Genomic DNA, 10,269 nt, shown 5'->3' with positions numbered 1-10,269 from the left:
AGACTTGCATTTCAGTCGGGCCTGAGGGCCGGGGCTGCAAGCCTCATCCTTCCAGCTGGAGGCTGCGCCGCCCCCCCGCGGCTCCCTGGTAGCCGGAGGTTGCTCCTGTCCCGCCTGCCCGAAGTCCTCCGCTGCACCGGTGAGGTGGGCCAACAGGAGGCTGTCCCTAGTTTTGCTTGGACATGCACATGTTTCAGTGCTTTAGCGATGGTGTCCGCACGCTCCATTGCGTTGCTGGAAGAAATGAGCTTGTCCACCAACGGTGAGGTGGTCATACAGACCCTTACTCTGTCCTGACTTCATGAGGCCGATCCTAGAAAGATAATGAGCCGCGAAGGAAAAGCTTTTCCAGAAACGCAATCCTGCACCCAGCCCTTCTCCCACGGTGCCACCTCGGTGCGAAATGGCACGGGTGGCAGGGTCACCTACAGGGAGGCTACCCACAGCTAAGAGAGAACCACTCTCAAAGTGGCCCGCTGTTGTTTCCGCCTAGTATGTTCTTGATGAACTGCTAGAGATAAGTGGACATGCACTGTGCACAAAAGTTTCACTTCGACGTGTCTTTTACAAAGGTTTGCACTTGCTAGTGGAGCCCTATAGAGGTTGGACTGGTCTGGGACATGCAGTAGGAATCAACCCTCTGTTCAAAAAACCCAAAAGCACACAAAAAAATTTTCTGGGAAAAGTTAAGATATATTACAATCAGCCCGCATCTCTCTTTGATGTTGTCCTAGGAGAGACACCAAAAAAGTAGCATGAGGATGCAAATGCATAGGCAATGTGTTTTCTGTTTTCATAATTCCATTTTTCATGTTGCAATGGAATATTTATCCCTTTAATTTAATACAATAAGCTAATTCTTTATTCATAAACAGTGCCTGATAACAAAGGAACCATGGAACAGATTGACCAGCCCTGGATACTCCCCCTTCTTTGGAGGAAATTAATTACTTTGGTAACCAAATTATACAGAGTAGCCTGGCAGACCCTCTCCTGGTGAGTCTATGATCCATTTTATTGATACACGGGAATAATTTTGGAAATGTTAATGCCACATGGGAAAAATATGGAGGGGTGTCTCCCTCTGCAAGGTGTAAAGGAGTAGTCCTTTGGCAAGTGGGCAGTAGGATGTAAAATCAGTTTCTGACATCATCTCTTGTGCAAATGCATTGGCATCCTTTTCCCCACATGTAATAGACGCTGCTGCATCGTTCCTTTCTATCTGCTCCTCCTCTTGTGGTGACTGTTGTCAACAGCTTGCCTGCTCTATCATAACTTAGGTATTATAGCCTTTTTTATTCTTTGAAATGTTCTTTATAAAAACAGCTAATAACTTTTCTTTCTGTCTTCTTGAATACAGCATCAATATATGCCAGCAGAAGGCTGCTGACAGAAATGCTGTGGTTCACTGACAAGCATTTTTAGTCTTTACCAGGTTTTTATTAGCATATTGCTGGAGATCTGTCTTCAGTGCTTTGACAGTGTTAATGACTGTATGATGTCAAATGGCACTATTCTCTCCTGAGATTATAAAATATTTTAGACATTCGCAGATAGAGCAAACAGTTTATGTGAAAATGTCATTGTTGGCTTATCTTCACAGGTAGCACTCAGGCTAATTTCAGAAACACTCTTCAGAAGCAAAACATTTGTAAACAATACCAGCACCTCGTTCAAGCCGCTGTCTCACTCCACAGTCTTTCCCTCAGGTTTTAAGACGTTATGGTTGGGAAGTGAACTTCAGCCATATTAATTGAGAGAAATACATTGGGGAATTTGAGGAGTGCCTGGAAAAATAATTCCAAAAGTCAAACTCAGAGAACAAACACACTTTTACTTTCAATGGTGAATCTACTTTGATTCTAACAGGATCATCCAGTGCCACACATTGTACTTTTCACATGATAGCCTGTTCTAGTCCCTAATCAGTACCAGTGCATTGGAATTTAGAGTATTATTGATGTCCTTTTGCAAACATTATGAACACACTATCAACACCTCTTTGAAGTTGTTTTTAAAACAATTTGAAAACCCTCCCACAAAAAAGACTTTATACAGCTAATATTTCACACAATTCAACGTTATTCTTGAAAGCATTTGTTACCGTTTATTCACCATGTGAATGAAAATTAATTTGAGGCACTGAATAGATTCAATCTTAGACACAGACAAATACTCTCTCTTCATAAGACTTTGTAGGATCATGTGTGATGGTATGTACTCTTTTGATTTCTTATTTGTGACTCAGGTTTATCTCATGCAATAGATGAATATGTTGCAGCAACATTACTTAGTTTAAAAAAAAAAGACAGACTATCTTTTTGTTAGGAAAATGCTAATGAAAGAGCTGTTGCCACTGAAAGTTGCTATCTCTTACCCTGTCTGCAGTGCAGAGGTGTCATAACGGTGAGTGTTAAAACAACAGGGAAGCTAATTTGCTGAGATGACATGTCACCTAACATATATAGAACATCTGTTACCATGTTTCATGGCAGAATCCGCTGGACTATGCTGGAAACATTATCAAAGTATTTAAGTGATTAAATAAACACAAACTAGCAAACTGTAGCAATTTGGACATAAGATATCTGTATTCCACATATCCTACATTGCCAAACCAATTACTTTTTACTTCCAACCAAAAAAGGGGAATGAAGTGACAGGTGTTGAACTGAACGATCTTCTGATATTCTTACAGGTGGAAAGAAAGCTAGGCACTGCCATGGACACATCTTCTAGGCACATTTTACACATCTTTCATAATGAATTTTGACAAATAAATTTTAGAAAATTCAAACAAAGTAGTGATAATATCATTGTCATTAGAGACACTGAAACTAGCCTTGCAGGTCCAGACTTGCTGAATACTACAGTACATCATACATGCCAGTTTACAATGTCAAGAGCACATAATGCTAAGAGTTTTCTACAACATACCTGATTTCCTGACCTAATATTTTTCTCCTTTTTCTCTGCTGTGTTTCAGAAGTAACCTCTTCCTGTATCACTGCTTGGACAGTGAGCCATCATTTTAGAGTCTTACCAATACCAACTATTCATTTTGTGAAAGTAGTAAATTTCCTTGAAAAAGTTTTTGGGTAAACTAGAAATACTACATTTCATAAAAGTTGGCAGGAAGAGAGAGTGAGAATACACATCAGAATCACTCTCTAAGGAATCAAAAAAATAAAGACAGGTTTTCATTATAGAATCATAGAATCACTTTGGTTGGAAAAGACCTTTAAGATCATCGAGTCCAACCTTTAACCTAACCCTGCCATCCCACCACTAAACCATGTCCCTAAGCACCTCATCTGTCCTTCTTTTAAATACCTCCGGGGATGAGGACTCAACCACCTCCCTGGGCAGCCCATTCCAGAGCCTGACAACCCTTTACAACAATGTGATCAGCTTAAGCAGGTCCAAAAAGCTTTTAAGTATCTCTTTAAGTTTTGCTTTTGAAAGACTGAGATGACTGGTCATTTATTGTACAGCCTGCCAACAAAGTGTAACATATACTACTTCTCTGCAGTAGGTGAGTTAAGTAGGCAAGAGGAGGTAAGAAAGCTTTTTCATGGCAAGCTCTGGAAACCGGAAGCAAATTTGTATTTACAATTATCCACTGCCTGTTAAAACCATATGTTTTTAACCATTGGTCAGGGCAGCTTTTTTTTCTGTTTTGAAGCATTAGAAACAGTTGTTTATAATTTAAAAATCTGAAATGGCTTAATCATATAGAGACTGGAATATTTTTATAGTTTTTCAACATCTAACTTTGGCTTCTTACCATATAGCTTCATTGCTTTGGATAGAAATCAGTATCTATGAATATTTTAATTTATTCCAGCAGAATAAAACAAGAATTCTCTTTAAAAATGCAATAAAAATCCAGAAGTTTTCAGAATTGGCCATGATTCCCTGATCAATGACTGCTTCCAAAGCTGAAGGGAGACTGCCTCAAAATCTTACAATTTAATCTGAAAAACATGAGCATTGTGCGAGGTCGTCAGTGTGGTATTTTAACCCTATTTAACATTTCTTTTTGCTCTAAGTTGAATGAAGGAAAGAAAAAAGTCTTTCATTCTGGGAAGCTGACACAGAACACGAGCCAATCAAAAGAAAGGGCCAGGAAAGTACAGTTACATGAGGAAAAAGCCCCAAATTTTCCAGTGTTATCAGCCTTGGAGCACATCAAATGTTCCCTCATTGGAGCCAGGAAATAATTTTCCTCAGTCTTACATCATGTATTAGTAGAATGCACTGCTCAAACAGTGGAGTGAATTACAGGGGTTTTTGATGTTTTGCCTCCCTGTGAAGAACCTTGTATTCAACAATGCTTGATGCAGAACAGCATCATTAAATCAGCTGGTATGAGACAGAAATTTCTGTATACTTCAGTGAAGGTCAGGCACCCATGTTACTGATTCTTGTTTAACGTACAGCTTTGTCCTCCCTCATCCCAGTTCACCAAACCAGTACTTTTTCTTCAGCGAACTTCCTCTTAAAAACCACTTTGGTTTTGGTTTTTTTTTTTTCACAATACATACAGGAAATGAACTTAGCACATCAGAGAAATAAACATATGATCATGGGTCATACCCATCTGTACTGTTCACAGCACATCTGTTTTCCAATTTCTAGGTTGCTAAACTCCTTACTATTGAGCCAGGCCTCATTTTTTGTGTTTAGCGCAACCTATATTAAAACAAGTGTCTGCGTGAGCAAAGGATGAGCTGGATTTCCTTTTCCCATCACAACAACCTGGCTTTCCCCCACAGTCAGCGTGACACTCCCTACATGATGCATTGCATACTGTGGCTAACAGGGAGCTGCACACACACTGGTGGGGGGCCAGCTGGCTGCCACCAAATGACCAAAAGTGAAGTCACATAAGATGGGTGAGTGGCTGAGCAGAGCTGGCAGCTCACTAGCACCGGGGGCTGAAGGCCTCCCTCTCTCCCCACTTCCCCGCTCCTAAACTAGCAGTGAAGGGTGGCAGTTATCCTGTCCTCTCCTCTGCTCAGACCTTCCACCCTCTCCTTTGCAGTCTCTCTGCTGCTCATTGGATGTTTTGCTGAGCTGTCTGGGTACAAAAGTGTCGGGAGAAATAGAAAATTATTATTTTTGTTTTTTCACCAAGTTAATTTTCTGCTACTTTATCATGCTGAAATGACTCAGCAAAGGACATGACAAAGCATCCAGGACTGGTAGAAGGGAGGGGCAGGAACATATTGCCCAGGGAAAGGGAAGTGAAAGAGGAAGGAGTTTTCCTCTTTATAAATATGTATTATATAAATTTAAATATATGTAAAATGAAGGAGCAGAGAATAGGCAGCAGTTAGATTGGTCTAGGCTGCCACTGAACTTCAGGCTCAACTAGATGTGCTCATGGAGGCATCCCATCAGTGCAAGAGCTGCCAAAAAGGGAGAGGAGACAACATGCAGCTTAAAGACAGAAAAGGAAGGGAGAGCAGGACCATTGCCTCTGGTAGTGGTGGGTAAGCTCAAGCCATCTCATTATGACTTGCTGAGGATGGTAGTACATAATGACCAAGTCCTTTCCACAGCGTTGGCATTAATTTATCTTCCTTCCATTGATTTTCAGGAAACTTGTAAGAACTTAATTATGCTTGAAACTTCTACTCTCTTTCCTATTCAGCCGAGCAAGTTCCAAAGTTTTCCTTTGGGGAGAGAAGGAAAGTCTGACTTACACTTTAAACAATTGCGTAAGTCTGTCCCCATAGGAAACAAAACAAAAAATAATAAAATACACACCTACAAATGGTCATGTAGTTAGAGGGATGCTGTCAACTGCAATTATTTTAATTAACCAATTAAAATAGTAAAAATGTTTTGAGATAGATTTCTTCAACTAATATCTCCTGCGTAAAAGAATATCCCTTTTACAGGTTATTCTTTTTTTCCTCCTGTTTCCTACCTGGGGCTATAAGAGACTGAACTCCTGGTTCACAAAAGAATACCCACAAATATGCTCCAGTTTATCTCATATACAACCCATTCTGCCCCGCTCTGTGTATGTTTCCTGGCTGCCTTTTGTTTTTTCTTCTCTGCTGCCTCAGCAAACGGTTGCTTATGGTACTGTGGGAAAGTAGAAACTTGTGCTCTGCAGTGGAGCGCAAGAAAGTGATTCCATCCAGCTCATGAAGGAGCGTGACGCTCATTTTGAGAAAAGCCTTCTTTACAGTCGTGAGCTGTTCACTGTTTTGGACTACACACTTTGAGCATTTACAGCAGAACCACCCATTGCTGTCAGTGGAACACATTCATGATGTGTGTTTATATGGTTTAACACAAAATACGTAATAGTTTTCCTGGAGGAATTAGGCAATTAGAGACTTCTATAAATCCCAGAGGGGGGCTATCTGCATCATTAAACACTTAACTAGGCCGTCTCAAAATGGAGCTAACTGCTTTTGAAAATCTCTTTAATGCTTCATTGTCACAATTCAGCATCATTAATGGGGAAGATTTAGTATTATATAATTGCTTTTCTCTTGTTCCTTTCTTTTTTTTTTTTCCCATACTCCTTTCCTTGCCTTCAACATAGTTTTGTGTCTCTTCTAGACCTGTCCTCCCCACTGTATATACTTTCTTTCAGCAAACAGCGACATTGGTCTTGGGTTTCATAGCCACCCCTCTTTCTCACCTTCCTACCATAAAACAATGAGCAAAAAGAATAAAGGAGAACAGGTCATTTTACACCTCTCAGAGCTATTGTTTTCAGGACAATAAGCCATGACAGACTCAGGGGTGCAGCACTGCAAGGACTGAATTAATTTCAAATTTGGAAAGTCTGTGTTCCTTCCCTTCACCCCCCAGCAAACAGGATTAAAAAAAAATTAATTTACTTGATAATTTATACTTAGTAGAATCTGAATATTCAATGAGCTCTGTGTACAAAGGACTAGATATGACTCATGAATCATATGGCTGGTAATACTGCAATAGAGAAAGGAAGTCTGACAATCAACAGAGATGTGATACTGATCATACCCAAGTGTGGTCAGAGGCATAAAACAAAAACATTTTTCCGCTATTTTTGTTTATTTATTTACTATATTTATCATTCCCATGTTTCTGTCAACACTTAAATGGATGGGCTCTGCTCTGCTCAGAAGCTTGTGCCCAACTAGGTATGTGTTTATGGCGTCAGAGTTTTAGCAATTACTTCTACTGCTAGTTGATGCAATATCTTCTGATGGAAATGTGGTTTTCACTTAATAAATGCATATTTCATATTGTATTCAATGTAATGGCTCACTTAAGGGTTCTCATAAGTTTGTCTTCTTCAAATATGCTCCAGTGGGCCTCATAAGAGATATTTCTGTTTTTCCTGTAAGATTATTAACCATTAATTATTTTAATCAATAACTATTCTTCAAAAAATTCAAGAACTTCTTATAAGAAAAGGTATGGGATTATTTGTATGCGTAAGAGAAGGTTTTGGCCAAGATTCTGAGAGTGACTGGTAAAGGCTTTAGAACATATGCTCTTTACACCAAAATAGGAGAATGAGTTTATAATCTGAATTTCTGTAGAATTAGTTTATACTAATCTACTAGCATTCATATAAATTAATTCTGATGAGCAAATGGCAGTCTGCAGTATAATCACATCTTAAACCAATAAAACTGTAACCAGCAAATCCAGGAAAACCACTCAGAATTCTAAAGAAAATTATTCATGCAATAAATAATATGCAAATATTAGTCTTGGAGGCATTATGAAGTGGTACATTTTGTTTGATTCAAAGGAGTGTAGGTACAGAATGCTAGCAGGAATATAACAGAAAAAATCTTCAGAAAGAAATGAGGTTGGGAGAACAATTTAAACTCAGACTTGATGTAAAGATAACAAAAGTGTTTACCGGTAACCAGAGTTCCTCCCAATGTGAAATCCACGTATTCATTGGTACCACAGGTGTGTGTAAGCAGACACCGGAGGAATCTTTTCACGTTGACTACAGTGGAGTGCGCTCAGCCTGCCTTCCCTCCAGCTCAGAGCACATGAAGTGGACCATTCTAATTCAGTTGCCTCTCAGCCACAGAGCCCCAAGTGACCAGTAACATCGGAAGGAAAAAGGGCAGGAGGGAAGCACTTGTGTGAATACCTGAGCTTGAAGAGCTTCAGTTCCTAGTAAGTAGGCTCCCCTTTTAACTTCCAGATACAAACATAAATATTTCCGTGTGGAAATTTACAAAGTGGGGTTACATGTAGAAGAATGAAGTCTCCAAATACAAATAGTGAGGAGTCTGAGTCCTTCATGCAAACAGCATCAGCCTGTGGATGCCTCAGAGGTGGTGAATACGTGGTAAAGTTGATGGCTAAAGCTTCAGGTGGCTGCTCAGAGCTGAGGAATAGGGGCAGAGGACATCAAGAGGGGAAAGGTCTGGCACTCACTGCCTGTGGGAGAAAGTGCAGGTGGATTTTTAGAGAAACCTTTACTCAGAAGGAACATCTTGGAAAGGGAAATAATCTGTAAAAACTTGCATTTTTCCACTTGTGAAGATAACTGAAACTAGGAAGCATTCCTCCACAGAGAAATGCTAACAAAAAGCAAATTACTGGTGGCACAAAGGGATGCCTTGGGTGGCTCATGGGGATCTATGAGAACCCAATTTAACTTCCATTTTTTGTGATTCTCATACAGGCCAACTGGTGCAGACTAGCTTTTGGCATGCAGGTCAAAGCTAGGGCTTTCCTAGCGGACTAGCTTCATCCTTTCTTCACACTCAGAGAAGCATATTTTAGTGCAAAATCCATCCCACACTTTTTTAATCTGCATACCACAGCCCTGTCTATTATGCATCATGCACAACACTCAGCACTTGTCTGCTCTAACCACAATACCTAACCACAACACGTTGCTCAGAACAAGCCTAGCACACATCGGTTACCTTTGCATTGCCTAGACTGCAAACACACCCCACCTGCCGTTATTTTGCTTGCTGCAGCTGCCACTGTACCTGCTCCTTGTGCGACAGCTCAAGAAATTTTGCAATAACCAATACTTCATAACTTAGGAGGTTTTGCATCTTGGAGACTAACGTTCCCTGTGGCACCATGTTATGGTCTCTGTTTGGGACAAGCAGTAGATAACCAAGTATTCTTGGCCACGGGAAGCCACATGTGAGGTGCCTGTCTCAGAGTTAGCACCTGCCATTCAGCACTAACTGGCTTTCCGGGCATCCACACATATTCAGGAGGCATCTGGTACAGATTAGCTTCAGCAAATCCAAGGTGGGTCTGTGTACAGTCACAGTCTTCAAAGGCATTCTCCACAGCCTCTATCCCCAGATAATCTTCTTCAGCAACACTGAGAATATTGTCAGATCTTTTCTCAGTGTGGACTCCCCCATTGCAGGGAACAAAAGACAGGATTCACATTCCTCACAGGCTGTGTCTACACAGTTCTTACAGCTACACTAAGAGAAAAAGTATCAGTCATTGTCAACTCTCCATGCTTCCAGAGTAGGTAGAATCATAGAATCATAGAATCATAGAATGTTTTGGGTTGGAAGGGACCACTAGAGGTCATCGAGTCCAACCCCCCTGCAGTCAGCAGGGACACCGCCAACTAGATCAGGTTGCTCAGAGCCCCATCCAACCTGGCCTTGAATGTTTCCAGGGATGGGGCCTCCACTACCTCTCTGGGCAACCTGTTCCAGTGGTTTACCACCCTCATTGTAAAGAATTTTTTCCTTATATCTAGCCTAAACCTACCCCGATTTAGTTTAAAACCATTACCCCTTGTCCTAACGCAGCTGGCCCTACTAAAAAGGTTTTCCCCCTCTTTCCTATAGGCCCCCTTTAGGTACTGAAAGGCCGCAATCAGGTCTCCCCGCAGCCTTCTTTTCTCTAGACTGAACAAGCCCAACTCTCTCAGCCTGTCCTCATAGGAGAGGTGCTCCAGCCCTCGGATCATTTTAGTAGCCCTCTTCTGGACCCGCTCCAACACTTCCATGTCCTTCTTGTGCTGAGGGCTCCAGAGCTGGACGCAGTACTCTAGGTGAGGTCTCACCAGAGCTGAGTAGAGGGGCAGAATTACCTCCCTCGACCTGCTGGCCACGCTCCTCCTGATGCAGCCCAGAGTACGGTTGGCCTTCTGGGCTGCCAGGGCACATTGCCGGCTCATGTCCAGCTTTTTATCCACCAGCACCCCCAAGTCCCTCTCGGCAGGGCTGCTCTCAATCCTTTCTCCCCCCAGGCTGTATTGATACTGGGGGTTACCCCATCCCAGGTGCAGGA

The 10,269-nt window shown here is 41.4% G+C and overlaps 1 protein-coding gene across 2 annotated transcripts in view; it reads left to right on the top strand.

Moving 5' to 3' along the window:
* The first annotated feature begins 2,996 nt into the window (after positions 1 to 2,996).
* Positions 2,997 to 10,269, top strand: part of TMEM242 (transmembrane protein 242) — a 40,218-nt gene continuing 32,945 nt past the window's right edge. Inside the window, exon 1 of one of the 2 annotated variants that reach the window (XM_009644297.2) lies at positions 2,997 to 3,001. The gene's annotated coding sequence lies outside the window, so the exon portion shown is untranslated. Of the gene's footprint in view, positions 3,002 to 7,899; positions 8,158 to 10,269 lie in introns of those variants that run through there. The other variant, XM_035899890.1, reaches the window with a different exon arrangement.

This window comes from Egretta garzetta, unplaced genomic scaffold, assembly GCF_000687185.1.
Source record: "Egretta garzetta isolate BGI_Z169 unplaced genomic scaffold, ASM68718v1 scaffold397, whole genome shotgun sequence".
In the NCBI taxonomy this organism is placed as follows: Eukaryota; Metazoa; Chordata; class Aves; order Pelecaniformes; family Ardeidae; genus Egretta; species Egretta garzetta.
The sequence above is the reverse complement of the archived record's forward strand: the minus strand, read 5'-3'. Positions and strand labels throughout refer to the sequence as shown.